At 44.3% G+C, this 15847-nt stretch overlaps 1 protein-coding gene across 1 annotated transcript in view; it reads left to right on the top strand.

Moving 5' to 3' along the window:
- The window catches only part of SETD4 (SET domain containing 4), an 87889-nt gene extending 72956 nt beyond the window's left edge, over positions 1–14933 (top strand). Inside the window, exon 12 of the mRNA XM_024758304.1 lies at positions 14063–14933. The gene's annotated coding sequence lies outside the window, so the exon portion shown is untranslated. The remainder of the gene's footprint in view (positions 1–14062) is intronic.
- The last annotated feature ends 914 nt before the right edge of the window (positions 14934–15847 follow it).

Below are 15847 nucleotides of genomic sequence, written 5' to 3'. Positions count from 1 at the left end.
GTAGCTCCTCTGGCCTAAAATTTCCTTTCTTATCTCATCCCCATCTGCTTTTGACTTCAAGATTTTGTTAGTGTAAAAAGTGAGTTGTGCTGTTTCCTCTTTTCCTAGTATCTGAAAAATTTTATGAGAGGGTAGAATTCCTCTGCCTTGAGTGTTTGATGGAATTTACCTGCAGAAACATTTCTATGTGGGAAATTGTTATTATTACTAATTTTACTTTTGCATATATTTGAAATTTTTGATCATAAAAAGTGGAGAGAATAGAATCATAAACCCCATGTATTTATCATCCAGATGAGGAAAGAATTTAAATTAGTGATTAAATTTTGTGAATATTTATAGGACCATTCAGGTTTTCTATTTCTTCTATACTCATTTTTGACAATTAGTGTTTTTCTGGGTATTTATCTATTTTAATTAAGTTCTCAAATTATCAGCAAAAATTGTTCATAATTTTCTATCTTTTAAGTTTGTACATCTATATTTCTGTTTTTCATTCCTAATCTTTTTTATTTATGCCTTCTCTCTTTTCTTTAATCAGACTTACAGAATTTTATCAATATTTATTACCTATTTCAAAGAATCTACTTTTCTCTTAATGTTCCTTTGTTTCAATGTCTGGACTGAGGTTTACCCCAGGGCTGGAACTGAGTTTGGGAGGGACCTTGGACCATCAGATTACGTGCCTAGCTAGGATACTCCTTGGGCAGATCAGAGGAGGGATTTTCAAGACCAAGCTAAAGACGGTCACTTTCAGGAATACAGTACATGTTAAAAGCAATGCCATAGAAAGAAAGACAACAGCAATAATAATTATGATACCAATACAGATTAATTACTGTGTGCTGAGGACCAGGTTGGGTGATTTACGCACACTGACTCAATGTTTACAGTAAGCCTGTGATGTTTCTGTTATTAACCTCATGCTCAGGTAAGTAAACCGGCGCTGTGTGTATAAGTAATTTGCTCCAAATCATAGAGTTTATCGATGGTATTGGATTTCAAAACCTGTGTTTTTCCCGTTATCCCATTAACCATGAACAGAGGGAAAATTGGGTGGATTGCTGGAAACCTTGAGAGTTTGGACCACAAGACATGAAAAGCCAATGGGATAAACAGAGTTCAGCTTGTCACCTACTTCCTTGGCCCTTCCGGGCCAAATGAATAAAGCAGACCCAGTTTCATTTTAACTGACTTGATCTTTATTTTATTCTGGGAACTCCAGGGAGAGAAAACGTACCTGGTGAAAAGATCCAAATGGAAACAAATTCTTTTTTTCAATACAAGGGAAAAGTATTCCTTGAAATGAAGTTTTAGTATGAAAAATTTGGGTAAATGGCATTAAAAAATTGAAATACAGTATTAATGTTTGCCAAAAAAATGAGCTACAGTAAGTAACCTAGAAGCTTTCATTGTTTTAGTTTTTCACAGCAAAAATATAAAGATGATAATATGCGAACACATTACCAAGATGAGCATGAGAGCTCCAGCTAACCTTTTGTTGAAAGCATTGTTCTCAGTCTGTTTAGAAAGCTATGAAAATTGCAAAAATAATTAACCCATGGCACTTCTACTACTACTACCTTTTTACGGAACAGCGTTGGCTTCTGTAGGCCTAGAGTTGCATGTCAAGTCATCCATGTGTTTGCTGTGTTTGAGTACGCCTTCAGGAATCTCTGAGAGAGGTACCCAGTAGATAGTTAAGTTTCTGATTAAAAACAAAACAAAACAAACCCTTTTTAAAACTCCTTTCCTTCTCCCTTTCTTAGTGATTAGTTCCGTGCTGTCCAATAACACTTTGTGGTAAGTGTTTTATACCTGTGCCATTCAATATGGCGGCCACTTACCATATGTAGCCATTGAGCACTTGACCTGGGTGGTTAGCATGACCAAGGAGTTGAATTTAAATTTTATTTCATTTTAATTAACTAAAAATTAAATTAAACAGTTACGTGTGTCTAGGGATACTCAATTGGACAGTGCACATTTAGTCTATCAATCAATTTCAGAGTGTTTGTTTCTGATGGTAAGACACCATTCAGAGTGTTTGTTTCTGATGGTAAGACACCATTCAGAGTGTTTGTTTCTGATGGTAAGACACCATTCAGAGTGTTTGTTTCTGATGGTAAGACGCCATTCAGAGTGTTTGTTTCTGATGGTAAGACACCATTCAGAGTGTTTGTTTCTGATGGTAAGACACCATTCAGAGTGTTTGTTTCTGATGGTAAGACACCATTCAGAGTGTTTGTTTCTGATGGTAAGACACCATTCAGAGTGTTTGTTTCTGATGGTAAGACACCATTCAGAGTGTTTGTTTCTGATGGTAAGACACCATTCAGAGTGTTTGTTTCTGATGGTAAGACACCATTTGTGATGCCTGCTTGTGTTTTATAGTGGTTTGAATTACCCATCTGATTTCCCTAACTCTCGCATTTCCCACATCAAAAAGATCAGTGGCTGAAAGAGGCTGGCTGTATCACCTTTTAATCAAATTTGATTTTGTTGTTTGGGTGGGATCTTCTGCCCCAGTTACGGTTTATTCTAGATGAGGTTCTGTGGTTGAGTGTGGGTGAATTGTGGCTTTCTGCTATACCGCTGGTGTTCATGAAACACACTGGATGCTGAGGGCAGTCAAATGTAACCTGGGAGGAAGGGTATTGGCTTATCTTTCAAGTTGTTTGAAGACCAAACCACAGCCATGTTGGGATAAAGTAGCCGTGTGAGACAGAACCAGCAAACTCTAGGGAGGCTTCATCTCCGCTCACCACAAAACCTCAATGTTGATACTCCTTTCTTTTCTTTATGGGTCTTAATGACAGACTGTCCTGGGTCTCAGTTGCTGTGCTGAAGTGGGGAGTAGTATTTTTACTGCATGTAATTATTTCTGCAGTTTTAAATAAAGTGAGAGCAACCCTTTCTTTAAGAGATGGCAACAGTTTTGTACTCCGTGTAGATTACCTGTCTTCCTGGTTCCTGGTAGGACGGTTTCCGGTCTCCCTGTACCAAGTTCAAGTCTGCTGGATCCAGAGCCAGGGGTCTTTAGAGTTACAACTAAATGCACTGGTTCAAATGACAAAAACTGCAAGCCTGTCGCAGAAAAAGGCCCACCTAAAGGAGATGGCACAGAAGGTGTCTTTCCTGTTGTTTCTGATGATGTTTCTTCACAAAAACTTGACTGGTCTCTTGATCTCCTTCCTCAGTACCTTGCTGAGAAACAGGCCTCGTTTCTGTTGTCTGGGTCATCTTGTCTTGTGCATCTTGTCTAAATCTGTGGCCATCACCATCCACAGGCTTGGCAAAGCCAGTCGATGTACAGACGCTGTAGGCAGAAGGACTTTTCTTCCCTAATCTTCCTAAAAGGGGTGGGAAAGCGTCCTTCTCCCCCCTTTGACCGTCTGATGCTTACCTACCCAGGTGGAAGTGTGAAGGTTGGGTTGTCTATTGCGTGGTGAGTGAAGAGTCTGCCTCCCTAAGGGGCTGGGTGAAGTCCAGGTTGCCGTCTGCCGCCCCCTCCTGTTCTTGTCACCGCAGGTATCCATCCCACTGTCAAGAGGATCCAGGAAGACTCACTGCTCTTCCTGACTAATCTGTGTGATTCTCACGGCACTTGTCCTTACACTTCACATGGCCACGGCGTAGAGGAAGGCTGGGTAAGGTCCGTGAGCCGGGCAGGTGCACATGGGGTCCCCTGCCTTTGAATTTCACCTTGGTCCATGCTCTTGTGATGAGCCAGGAGCCAGGAGCCATCGGACTGATCCCTGTTTTCCCTGAAGCTCCCCATCCCGAGCAGCACTTCGCCCTGGATGATTGAAGGTGAAGGCGGATGCGTAAGGGGGACCCCTTCTCTCCCCTCATCCTTCCATTGACTTCCCACGTTCATTCATTTACTCATCCAGCAGTTATTTATTGAGCAGACTATATACCAGCTGTCTTCACTGTGGCTACGGTTGTGAATGAGACTCGCACAGCCTGTTCCTCTCCAACCCACAGAATAGCTTCTAGACACATTTTCCTTCCTTAAAAGTTCTTTCCATATTCTTCCTATAGCACCTATATCCCAAGGACAGCGGGAGAATCTTATGAGGATATTTAAAATGTGTTTTTCTAATCGATTCCTCCCTTTGGAGGCAAACTGAACTAACGTAATAAAAATAGAACCAAAGAGGCCAGAGTCAGAGAGGACACAAAAGCCTTCAGGGTGCAGGATGACTTACTGGGGTATATTTTCTCTACTTCTGGTGTCCGAGGGGAGAGCAGGGCTTTGTGTCCAGGAGACCTGGAGCTGCCCTTGTCCACGCAACAGAGGCAGGGTGCGTTTGGTTTTCAAAAGTACTCAGTTTCGAGAGGGCTGGGGACAGGGTTGGAAATGCTGGGGCCCCGGGGCTGATGCCCTGAGGCTGGGAAGTGCTGCAGTCCTGGAGTGCAGGCGGGAGGTTGCTCCATGACGCCCCCAGACCCAGAGACAACAGGGCCTCTGCTGTATCAGGGCCGTGAGAGGGTTGGGTGTGTGTGAGGGTTGGGTTGTGTGAAGGTTGGGGGGTCTGTGCTTTTCGATGGCTGGGCCTGTGGGGTTGGTTGTCATGTGTGTGTGGGGCACTGAAAAGGAACTGGGGCCTTGGAAGCTGCTGAGACAGACCCCTGGGCCCAAGCTTCAGATGGGCTTGGGCAGTGACGTCGCAATAGTAAACCGACGGTCTTCTGTGATGCCCTGTTCATTTCTGATTATCTCAGTTTGGGCGGCTGTAAGGAAGGGCAGCAAACTCCCAACAGACTTTGTAGGCCCATGTTTATAGCAGCATTTTTCACAACCGCCAAAAGGTGGAAACAGTCCAAGCATCCATTGAAGGATGACTGGATAAGCAAAGTGTGGTATATCCATACAACGGAATATTATCCAGCCTTAAAAAGGAAGGAAATCCTGACCCCTGCCACAACATGGATGAACCACAAGGTTACATTTCATTGTGCTGAGTGAAGGAAGTCAGCCATAAAAGGGCGAATGCTGTATGATTCCGCTTACATGAGGTATATCTGGAGGAATCAAATCCATAGAGACAGAAAGCAGAATGGTTGTTGCCAGGGCCTGGGGGTGGGGTGGGGAGTTATTGTTTAATGGGAACAGGGTTTCTGTTTGAGGTGATGAAAAAGTTCTGGAGATGGATGGTGGTGATGGCTGTACAGCAATGTGAATAGACTGAATGCCACTGAGCTGCACACTTAAAAATGGTGAAGATGGTAAATTTTATGTGTATTTTACCACAATTAAAAAAATAAATGAAAGGACAACACAATGGGCCTAATTTGTTGTAACTTTTATTTGATTTTAAAAATTTTATTTATTTATGTATTTATTTATTCACGGCCACGCCACATGGCTTGCGGGATCTTAGTTCCCTGACCAGGGATGGAACCGGGCCCCCTGCAGTGGAAGCACAGTGTCCTAACCACTGGACCGCCGGGGAAGTCCTCCTTAAAACTTTTAGAACGAAAAGAGAAATCTGGAATAAAACTTCAGAAGAGTAGGCTGGGAAAATGGAGGGAGGCTCTGTTATTTCACAGGGCGTGAAGTGAGACCAAATTTCTTGTGGATTAAAACATGACCTAGAATCCAAAGTCTCATCACAAGAAAGTTCTGTCCTGGGCTGCCCCTTCCCTCTGTCCTGTTTGTGTGTGTTTTGAGCGCCTTCAATGACACAGACATTTATTTCTCTGTCCCAGAGCGGTAGGGGGGCAGCTCGGTGGTCGCTGCTCCATGGGGTCCCCCTGGGACCAGGCAGGGGGGGCTGGGCCTTCCTCAGTGTTGCTGTTCCATCCCTTCCCCCAGCCTCCAGGATGAGTTGGGTGCTTATACTTGGGGAGTACACTCTTTGCTCTCAGTGTCCGCCCAGGGCAGTGTGCTCCCAGATTCTCTACCAGAAGGGGGAAATGCAGTCCAAGTGGCCCAGCCTGGGACAGGTCAAATGGATTCAGTACATTTGAAATGAGCAGGTACCCACCTCCTCGAAGGCCCGTGGGGACACCGGTATGGCTGCAGAGAGCACAGCCGGACGTGGCAAAGGAAACCCTCGTCAAAGGTTTCCTAAAGGCAATTGTAGGCTGAGCTTGACAGAAAACTCATTTCCCCAAGGTCATGGAACCAAGCTTTACTTTTATATATTCAAGGGGCCCCGGCCAAGCTTGGCCTTGCATCCCCGCTCTGTCAGGTTAGGGTTAGGGTTAGGGTGAGATGTTCGGACAGGACCCTGAGGGGCAGAGCATAGGTCAGCACTCAGGGCCCAGTTTCTCCCGCAGCACCGTTTCCTCTCTCCACCCTACTTCTCCATCCCCCAAGGCCACATCTGTTTGCACATGGAAATCAGAGGTGCGTGTCTCTGTGTTTAGAAAGTGGGTGCTCTATGAAACCTGGAGCAGAGGGCTTCTCCGTCAGCACCAGAGGGTGTGGCCCACCTGCCTTTCATTATCTGAGGGCAGAGGTTTGAGTCGTGGACTTGACCTCCTGTTGTCACCGAGGCCCTGGCTTGAGCTTCTGCGTCTTCATCCATGACCAGGTCGTGTTCCAGAGTCACTTCAAGGTGAGCTGCCCCGCTGTAAAGCCCTTTAATATTTTGGCCTAGGCTCCTGTCCCATTTGAGGCATGTAACCGATTGAAGTAGCAGCTGGGGGCCCTTTGTTTATAACTCTCTCATCTCACATTTCTCAGTGGATTTCTTTTTGGAGACAATGTTCTATGAATCACCTCTGAAATGAGAAATTATCAGCTTAGGGACTCTTCTTTTTGAATTGTCAGGATAAGAATAAACTAACTCTCTGGAGTCCTGTCTGGAGTCCTAGGCCCACCACAAAGGTGGGGATGAATCCCCCGCACCCTGATCTGGGGACTATGTTTTATTCTATTTTTCCCCCAAAGGGTAGCAAGGCAGTTCTCACCTGCTTCTTTCGTCTCCCTGCTGACTGCTGACCATCCCACTGTTATCCTGCTTCTCCACTTACTCTGTGTTGCTGTGAGCCTCAGATTCATCATCTGCGAAGTGGGTATAATAGCTCAAGGCTGCTGAGAGTTTGTGAAAGTACTTTATTGATTTAAAAATGCTATACCAATGGACATTATTTTTCTGCTAAAAAAAAAACGGTGAGAGGATGGGGCATTTGTCTTTCTCTGGACTCACTGCCTGGCAGTGAGACTATCAGTCTTTTTTTTTTTTTTTTTTTTACATCTTTATTGTAGTATAATTGCTTTACCGCTTTACCATGGTGTGTTAGTTTCTGCTTTATAACAAAAGTGAATCAGTTATACACATACATATGTTCCCATATCTCTTCCCTCTTGCGTCTCCCTCCCTCCCACCCTCCCTATCCCACCCCTCTAGGTGGTCATAAAGCACCGAGCTGATCTCCCTGTGCTATGCGGCTGCTTCCCACTAGCTCTCTATTTTACGTTTGGTAGTGCATATGCTACCTTATTAAAGCATTTTAATAATGAAGATCATTTCTCTCTCCTCCCCCTGGCCCTCTCTCCCTCTTCTCCCACTTTGGTCCAGGAGGCAATGAAAACTGGCTTTCACTTCTTTTCGTCTTTCCTGGTAGCCCGGTCTCACTGTTGGAGTAGCTTTCAAAGCTGTGTCTCCTTGAACTTCTGCTGTTGCCATCTGCTTTTACAAGGGTCGATAGAGGGTGGTGCTCTGAGCCTGTGAAGGTGTTGGAAAGCCAGACAGCCTCTGTCTTCTGACTCACAGAGATTGATGTGAATGTTAAAGGCAGGCATTTTTGTTTTCTCCCGGAGAAGGTCATTAATTAGGAGGCTGAAGAAGCAGAGTGGGCTCAGCTCGGGGCTGGCGGAGGCTGCTCGTATACTCAACTTCTGAGAGTGCTCTGCCCCTAGATGTGGGATCTGTCCTCACGTCCGGTGGGGCTGGGCTGTGTTCCCAGGCTCACGGGGAAGTGAATATCTGCACAGTGCTTTGTTTAAAAGTTTGAATCTGATTGTGCGATTCAAGCCAGTGTGTCAGACTTCAGCCAGTAGCTTTTGGGGGAGCTTGCAGGGGTGAGAAGTTATCCAAATACTGTGACATGGGAAGCCTTTCTGTTGATTTTAATGTACTCTGTACAGTTTTCCAAGGCTCTTGGCAGCTCGGTGGTGGCCTGATTCTTTGTGTAACACAAGGCTGCCACGGACGCGGCAAAAGAAGAGTTAGGAGTGTGTCGTTCACCGACTTGGAATCCGGACACACACGTTCTGGATTTTATTGCCAACTAACAATCTTGAGGGAATGATTGGCTTAGCAACATAACATCTCTCCCTGAACCTTGGTATTCCAGCTAGTTCTTGAAAATTACTGCCGTGTGATAACTTTTTGGTGGTCTCTGTGTGGAGAAGACAGAGAAGGATAAATGGTATGAAAATTGGCGTCAGACTTGACATTTTGGCAGGCTGTCTCAGGGGTAGCTGTTGTACAGAGGGATGCGCTCTGTCAAGGGTTGGAGGGAAAAAAAGATGAGCTTCTAGCTATCACTTGGCTGCTCAGGGTGTCCGATTGTTGGAAGTAGAGTTGGGGAAACCCAGAATACACTGGTGAAATCCAGGAAGCCAAGAGCATTGTGACATCATGCGTGTGAGAGATCGAAATGGAAATTCCACTATTTAGGTGAAATCCAAGACTTTGAATAATCACAGATTCACAGGAAGTTGCAAGAAAAAAAAATATACAGGGAGGTACCATGTACCCTTTACCCCTGCAACGTCTTCCTTAATGATAATAACAAAACTATGAAATGATGCAGAGTGCTTTTGAAACAGCTAGGTGACACATCAAGATGATGGAATCACAGTGCTATTGCAAAGATAGCATCGATTTTTTTTGAGCCCCTACTATGTGCCCATCCCTATATGGGGCCTAGGGAATGTAAATAAATCAGTCTCGGGTCCTCCACTGAGGGAGCTACAGAATAACCAGGGAGTCTGACATCCAATAAAAAAATTATGTGCATAATTCATGAATCACAGTTGTGATAAGTGCTATGAAATGAAAATAGAACCCAAAGAAAAAAAGTTGATTTCGTGAAAAGATACCTTAAAACGTTTCCATGACGTTTCATAGTCTTATTTTAAGATTTGCCAAAGATTCTACGGTAGCTGCAATGTTGAAGTTTACTCCTTGTATTACATTTATTATAATTGCGTCCTTTCTGGGCTTATTTTTTTCTGATTTCTTCTTTTTTTTCCAGTCTGTGGAAGCCAAGCATGTCTTGGAATGGGCACTGATGGTTCTGCCCACAAATGACAGTTTATGAGGGTGTTTTTAATGTACGTTAGCAACTTGGCTGCAGAAAGGGAATCAGACCTCAGAGATCCATTCCTTAATGTCACTAGCAATTAGGAGCGATCACACCGAAACTGACGCCTGCCAAGAGGAGGGATTCTTGAATGTTGGTTGGTTTGGCGAGACCCTGAAACATCTTCTCGATTACAAACCTTGCTGCCTCTGGTTTCACAGGGCAGCTCCGGCCAGCCACGCAGGGTTCATGTGCACAGGGTTCCTTCTTGTGGTTCAGCGATATGATCTAATTTGGAACCCTTATGGTTTAAGTGCAGAGAGGAACAATTACATGTATGTTCCCTGTTGAACACAACACGTGGTATCCAGGCAACTCAAGTGAAACGTAGGGGAGAGAGCAGCTCTGCCCACCTGCTTGGTAAACTCAGCTCAGGTGGCGGAAATAATACCTGGATAAATACCACCGATCACTTAGGACATTTTCTTTAGATCAACATTTGCCCTGGGAGGTTCTCAGGTCTTCTGGCTTTGGCCAAGCAAACTGTGTTTCAGACAACAAGTGGAAATCAGAGGTTTGCCAGAAATGGCCGGGGGGGAGTGGGCTTTAACAGCGGTGTAGGCAGCGGGGCTTCTCTTCCGAGGTCAACTTTGGGTCTGTGTGAGATGCAGCCTAGACCTAGGATACTTGCCCAAGAGGCACGTGATATCCAGAAGTGCTGACTTTCCGTCTGTTCAAGTGGAGTGTCTTTTGCAATCTCCCACTCCTTTTACATGCTACATCACGGAGCCTTTCAAAATGCACTGTTGGTACAGAAGCAAGATCTCCACTTCAGGGGCTATATTTGGCCACCTGAAAATCCCAGTCCTTGTCCTTCATCATGACTTTAAATTCGTGGGGTGTGGGAGCGGAAGCCCCCCACGATATCCGTTGCCCCAAACCTGACCTTTCTTCCCTCTATGGGGAAATGGCTGGATCTGTTGATGATCCTCTTAATGGGGTTCTTTTTGTTGAATTTCACTTTTATTATACATTTTAAATTATAATTTTAAGAATGATTTTTTTCCCCCAGAGTATTAGAGTGGAGTTTGGGATCGTTCGTTATTTTTATTTTTTTTGCGGTACGCAGGCCTCTCACTGCTGTAGCCTCTCCCGTTGCGGAGCACAGGCTCCGGACGTGCAGGCTTAGCGGCCATGGCTCACGGGCCCAGCCGCTCCGCGGCATGTGGGATCTTCCCGGACCGGGGCACGAACCCGTGTCCCCTGCATCGGCAAGCGGACTCTCAACCACTGCGCCACCAAGGAAGCCCTGTTCGTTATTTTTAATGAATGCTGGTGAGTGGGGAGGTGTGCTCTTGGGCCTGGAAGCCTCATGTACTAATCTTTGCAGGCAGATGCTGTTCTAACTCTTGGAGGCACCTCCTCTATACCCCACAGGGCCTGGCATCGTGCCCTGAACAAATCAGCTCTCAGTGCACGCTGCCTGCTTTGCTGTTGAAAACGTGTAACTGGATTGTACAGGTGTTAAGAGCTGGGCTTTGGAGAAATGGTATCTGATTTTGAATCCTGCTTCTGCCACTTAGTCTTCTGAGTCCTTGGACAAACCACTTAACCTCCCTGAGCCTCAGTTTCCTCATATGTAAAATGGGGATAATAAGACCCACCACATAGAGTTGTGAAAATTAAATGAGATGGTGCTTACCACGTTACATAGAGCCTGTGGATCGCCTTTCTCCCTGTTAGATTGTAAGCCCCATGGGGTAAGGATATGTCTCATTCACTGCTGTATCCCAGTGCCTGGTACATAGTAGATGCTCAAGAATATACTCATTAGATTAATGAAAATGTATTATAGATTTTTCTGTGATATTACTGAGTAGAGGAAGAGAACAGTTTAAAGATTTGAGGAATGAAGACATGAGACAATTCTATTTGAAACGTAAAATAATGGGAGGAAATTATTTTTATCAACATGAGTTATGTAGATGTATCTTAGTATTGGGCATTAATCCCACTTTTAAGTAAATTTATTATTTTAACTAAAAAGTCATCATTAATTTCTTAATAAAAACATTAATGATGTTTTTAGGATTCCTGAGAGAAACTGACTTAGATGTTGAAAAATCTTTGACTAATGTTTTTAGTAGAATTAAAATGTTTTTAATAGAATTATGGTTTTTGGCACCAAATATGGCAGTGATGTCCCCTTTCTTTCATTTCTTCTCTTTCCCCCTCCTTCTTTCTTGCTGTCTTTCTCTGCCTCCAAAACACAACGCTATCGTGCATTGAAAACCTTTCTGAGAATTAAGGATGAGGGGAATGTTAGCTTCTCAGGGAAAGTTTAAAATAAAGTCAAAATAGTGCTTTTCCTTAGGAGTTACTCAAGCTTTGTAATTCCATAGGTAATCAGTAATTTTTCTGCTCTCCAGATTACCCAAATCTGGTATCAACCTGTAGCCAGTTTGGAGCATCAATTCTTGTCTGACTCAGTTGGGAATGAGGTGGGCACTCATTCAAACACCTATCACAAAGTACCAAGTGGCTTTGCGTTTTTTAAGGACAGTTCTTCAACTCGCCACCAGATGGCAGAGGTACTCCACTGAAGTTCACCAATGCGTTTGCTGCGTTAAAACAGCTTTTGACACTTTTCTCCTTTCTGGACTTTCTGGATGCAGAAGAGAGCAGCTCATGAGGGCTTGTACTTAAACATTTTATGTAGGAATTAAAGTACATGTTAATACAGATTCTGGCACTTATTTGCCCACTTAAAATAGCTAAAGGGTTATGTATTTTTAACCCTTAAGAGACTGGTGTTGACATGTAATTTTGATTATTATTATTTTTTCTTAAGGTCAACTTTGATTTCCCTTTTCCTTATTTCTAAGCCGCAGTCTGTCTCCCCTCTCTCTTTCTTTGTGGGATCATAACGAGGCTAAGAATTAAGAACAAGAGTGTTGGAAACCCTCAGCTCTGGGTTCAAGTCCAAACTCTTCCACTTGGGTGAGCCGCTTACCCCATCCATGCCTCCGGTTCCTACAGAGTGAAATGTTGGAGGGTGTGAATGAGGTGATCTAGCTGATGCCCCGGGGCACCTGTGGTGCTCACACGGCTGTGTTTACTGTTAGCTGTGAAAAGGCAGTGCAATATTTTATATCTCTGTGTAATCGTTTTATTTATTTATTTTTTGCGGTACGCGGGCCTCTCACTGCTGCGGCCTCTCCCGTTGCGGAGCACAGGCTCCGGACGTGCAGGATTTGCGGCCACGGCTCACGGGCCCAGCCGCTCCACGGCATGTGGGATCCTCCTGGACCGGGGCACGAACCCGTGTCCCCTGCATCGGCAGGCGGACTCTCAACCACTACGCCACCAGGGAAGCCCCCTCTCTGTAATATTTTATATCTCTGTCTGGATGCTACATTATAACTTAGTGACAGCCCCTTTGCTTGCTCTTCCCATTCTCACCGCTACTCTCTGGGTAGGCTGCACCAGTGGTTCTCGTTGCTGGAGAAAGGGGAGTGGTATTGCCTCCTCAGGGCACGCTGGCAATGTCCGGAGACAGTTTTGGTTGCCACAGTTGGAGAGTGGGTAGAGGCTAGGGATGCTGCTAAACATCCTGTAGTGCACATCCTGCAGTGAGCGCCTCCCACGCTCCACCCAGCAAAGAATGATCCAGCCCCAAATGTCAATAGTGCCCAGGGTGAGAGACTCCGGGCTCACTGGTACTCAGTAGAAGAAAAGTTCCCGGTATTTGGTCTAGTCCATTCAACTTGATGAAATTCCAAACATATAGTGTACTAATCAGGCCTGTAGTAGACTCTGGAGCCCCAAGGATGATAAGACACAGACTCAGTCTTGCATCTGGGAAGGGTCTGGGATTTTACTCACAAGCTAATGAGTTAGCCTCTTACTGGTTCACTGGATGCTGGCAGAAGACAGAGTCCTGGGTCAGAGACGAGGGACTTCATTATTCATGGCAGAGCAAACTGAATGAGTGTTATGATGGCCTGGGTTCCCCTTGTCCTTCAAGCCCCCCGGGGGCAATATGAGGGGTCCAGGTGGATGTTAGGTGTGCAGTGAGTTTGTATCATAGCCGAGGAATGCTGAGCTTGGGGAATCCACTGTTCTTATAGTAAGTGATAAGCAAGCCCGTTTTTTGTCTGGGGGGAAGACATTATCCCATCCCTCAAGGGTGTGAAGAATTATACACAAGGTGCAGAGGATACAGAGGAGGGTATTTCAGATGGGTAGCGTTTGAGAAGGCTTCACGGAGGAGGAGATATCTGAACTGGGTTTTGAAGGGTGAATAGACAAGGGGAGGGAATATTTCTCTCTTCTTCCCAGAAATAAATTAACTTATCTCCTGAGCAGCTCAGCACAGGTCGTATGGGAACAGGGAGGACATTCTGGAAAAGTCCTGGCTGGGTTTGATTAACTAAGGAATCTGGGCGGGCTGTTGCCAATTATGTCATGCTATTGTCAACTTATGTCTCAAGGTAATTTACTGTGAGCAGATAGGCTATTTTTTTTTCAATATTTTTTAATTGAAGTATATTTGGTTTACAATGTTGTGTTAATTTCTGCTATACAGCAGAGTGATTCAGTTATACATATATATATATATACATTCTTTTTTAAAATATTCTTTTCCATTATGGTTTATCATAGGTTATCGAATATAGTTCCCTGTGCTATACAGTAGGCCCTTGTTATTTGTCCACTCCATATATAAAAGCTTACATGTGCTAACCCAAGCTACATTTTTCTTATGTGATTTTTTTTCCCCATGCTGTAGCTGGGAGCCTGTACTGGCCCACAGGAACCAGACTTCTTTATCACCAATAGACCCTCCTTCAGTACATGATAGCATGTTTGGCCAAGGTTGACGGACTGGAAAGCAGGATCCAGTGGATCACCTACAGAAGGAGATGGAGAAGGAGGTAAGGGCAGGAATGTTGAGTCCAATGAGCGAGCCTGAGAACTGTGTGGGTCAACACCAGGGCGTGATCTCTTGTTGCCCGTGGTAGTATCCTCTGGGCACACTGGCTGTATTGAAAGTATCAAAGGTGGGCAGGCAGGATATAAAATGCAGCCTAACTATGGAGACTCCTATGTGATACCATCACAGCGTGGCCTGTTATACCACAGTGGAAAAGACGGTCCTAGGTTACATGCATCAACGTGGATAAATCCCGGTCTTTTAATCCTAAGCCCAGAAACCATTCTATATATTTCCAGTCGGAAGGGTTTAGTACCGGAAATCAGGTCCTACAAAACTGTTGGAAGGGATGGGAGGGGGCGAAATCCAGAGATGGGGATGCTCCTCGGAAACCAGAACATTGCAGGAAGCCACTACGGCTACCACAGACACCATCGCTGCCTGAGGGAGAGTGAAATCCACCTTGTACCACCGTCCACCTGTTGTCGGTCATAGAACAGAAACCCTGTTGGCAAGAGATTCTGGGGGTTGTGGCCCTCAGGCTTCTACTTCCTGTGACAGAGCTGAGAACGAGGGGACAGGATAGTGTTGAGTGTCCCTAGACAAGAGTAACACGATAGTGAGTGACAAAGCAACTCTCAGAAGATTACCTACAACGTGGTGCCATTGTTTTTTTTTTTTTTTTTGGCTGCACCATGCAGCTTGTGGGATCTTAATTCCCCAACCAGGGGTTGAACCTGGGCCCTTGGCAGTGAGAGCGCAGAGTCCTAACCACCGGACCGCCAGGGAATCTCAACATGGTACCATTTTTATAAAGCACAAAATTAAACAACATATTGTTGGGCCATTCACGCAATGGTATGCCTGAGCCGGCTTGAACTGACTTGCGAGATCCAATAGTTAAATTTTCATGAATTCAGCAAGGCAGTTGTTAAACACCGCTGTTATTAAAAATTAAATTATATAAGTTTACAGTAAAATAATTACAGCAAAGAGAATGGTAATAAATACTCTAACTCATCACCTCCTAATTATCTTATTTTACTATTATCTATGCTTTGGAGGTTATTATATCTATTGCATCTGTATGGTAAAAATCCTATAAACTGGCATGCTACTATGATCTCTTTCCAATTCAGTGTTCAGTGACATCACCTTGGTAGCTTGAAATGGGCCACTATTTATATGAAAGAAATTGGCCAGTGCTGCAGATCAGGGCGTGATTGCTTTGTTGATTGTCTGGATATAACAGAATGATGGACTAAATGTTAATAATGATTAACAGATTAAACTTAAATGTTTGTCATGTCTGCGGCTGTTACATTGTGAATAGCACAGAAATTGAGGAAATAGCCTTTCAGTGTTTGAAAACTATTATCTGACTCAACAAAGAAGTTGCTCACATCATTGATAAAACAGTGATTTTCTACCATGTGTCTCTGTCATTTTGCTTTCTTCTTACTTGTTTATGTAAACGAAAATAGCAACCAACCTTCATACTGAAACTACATTGGTTCATCTGTTGCAACCGTAGGTTGGCCACAATTATGAAAGTTTGGCAAAAATAAAAAATATTCTGTGAGAATCAATTGAATGTTAGAGGTTTATAATAAGGATATTATGTATTTTATTATTTGTAAA

Source organism: Neophocaena asiaeorientalis, unplaced genomic scaffold (assembly GCF_003031525.2).
Source record: "Neophocaena asiaeorientalis asiaeorientalis breed wild unplaced genomic scaffold, Neophocaena_asiaeorientalis_V1.1 scaffold45, whole genome shotgun sequence".
Lineage (NCBI taxonomy): Eukaryota > Metazoa > Chordata > Mammalia > Artiodactyla > Phocoenidae > Neophocaena > Neophocaena asiaeorientalis.
This window is presented reverse-complemented; position numbering and strand designations above follow the sequence as displayed.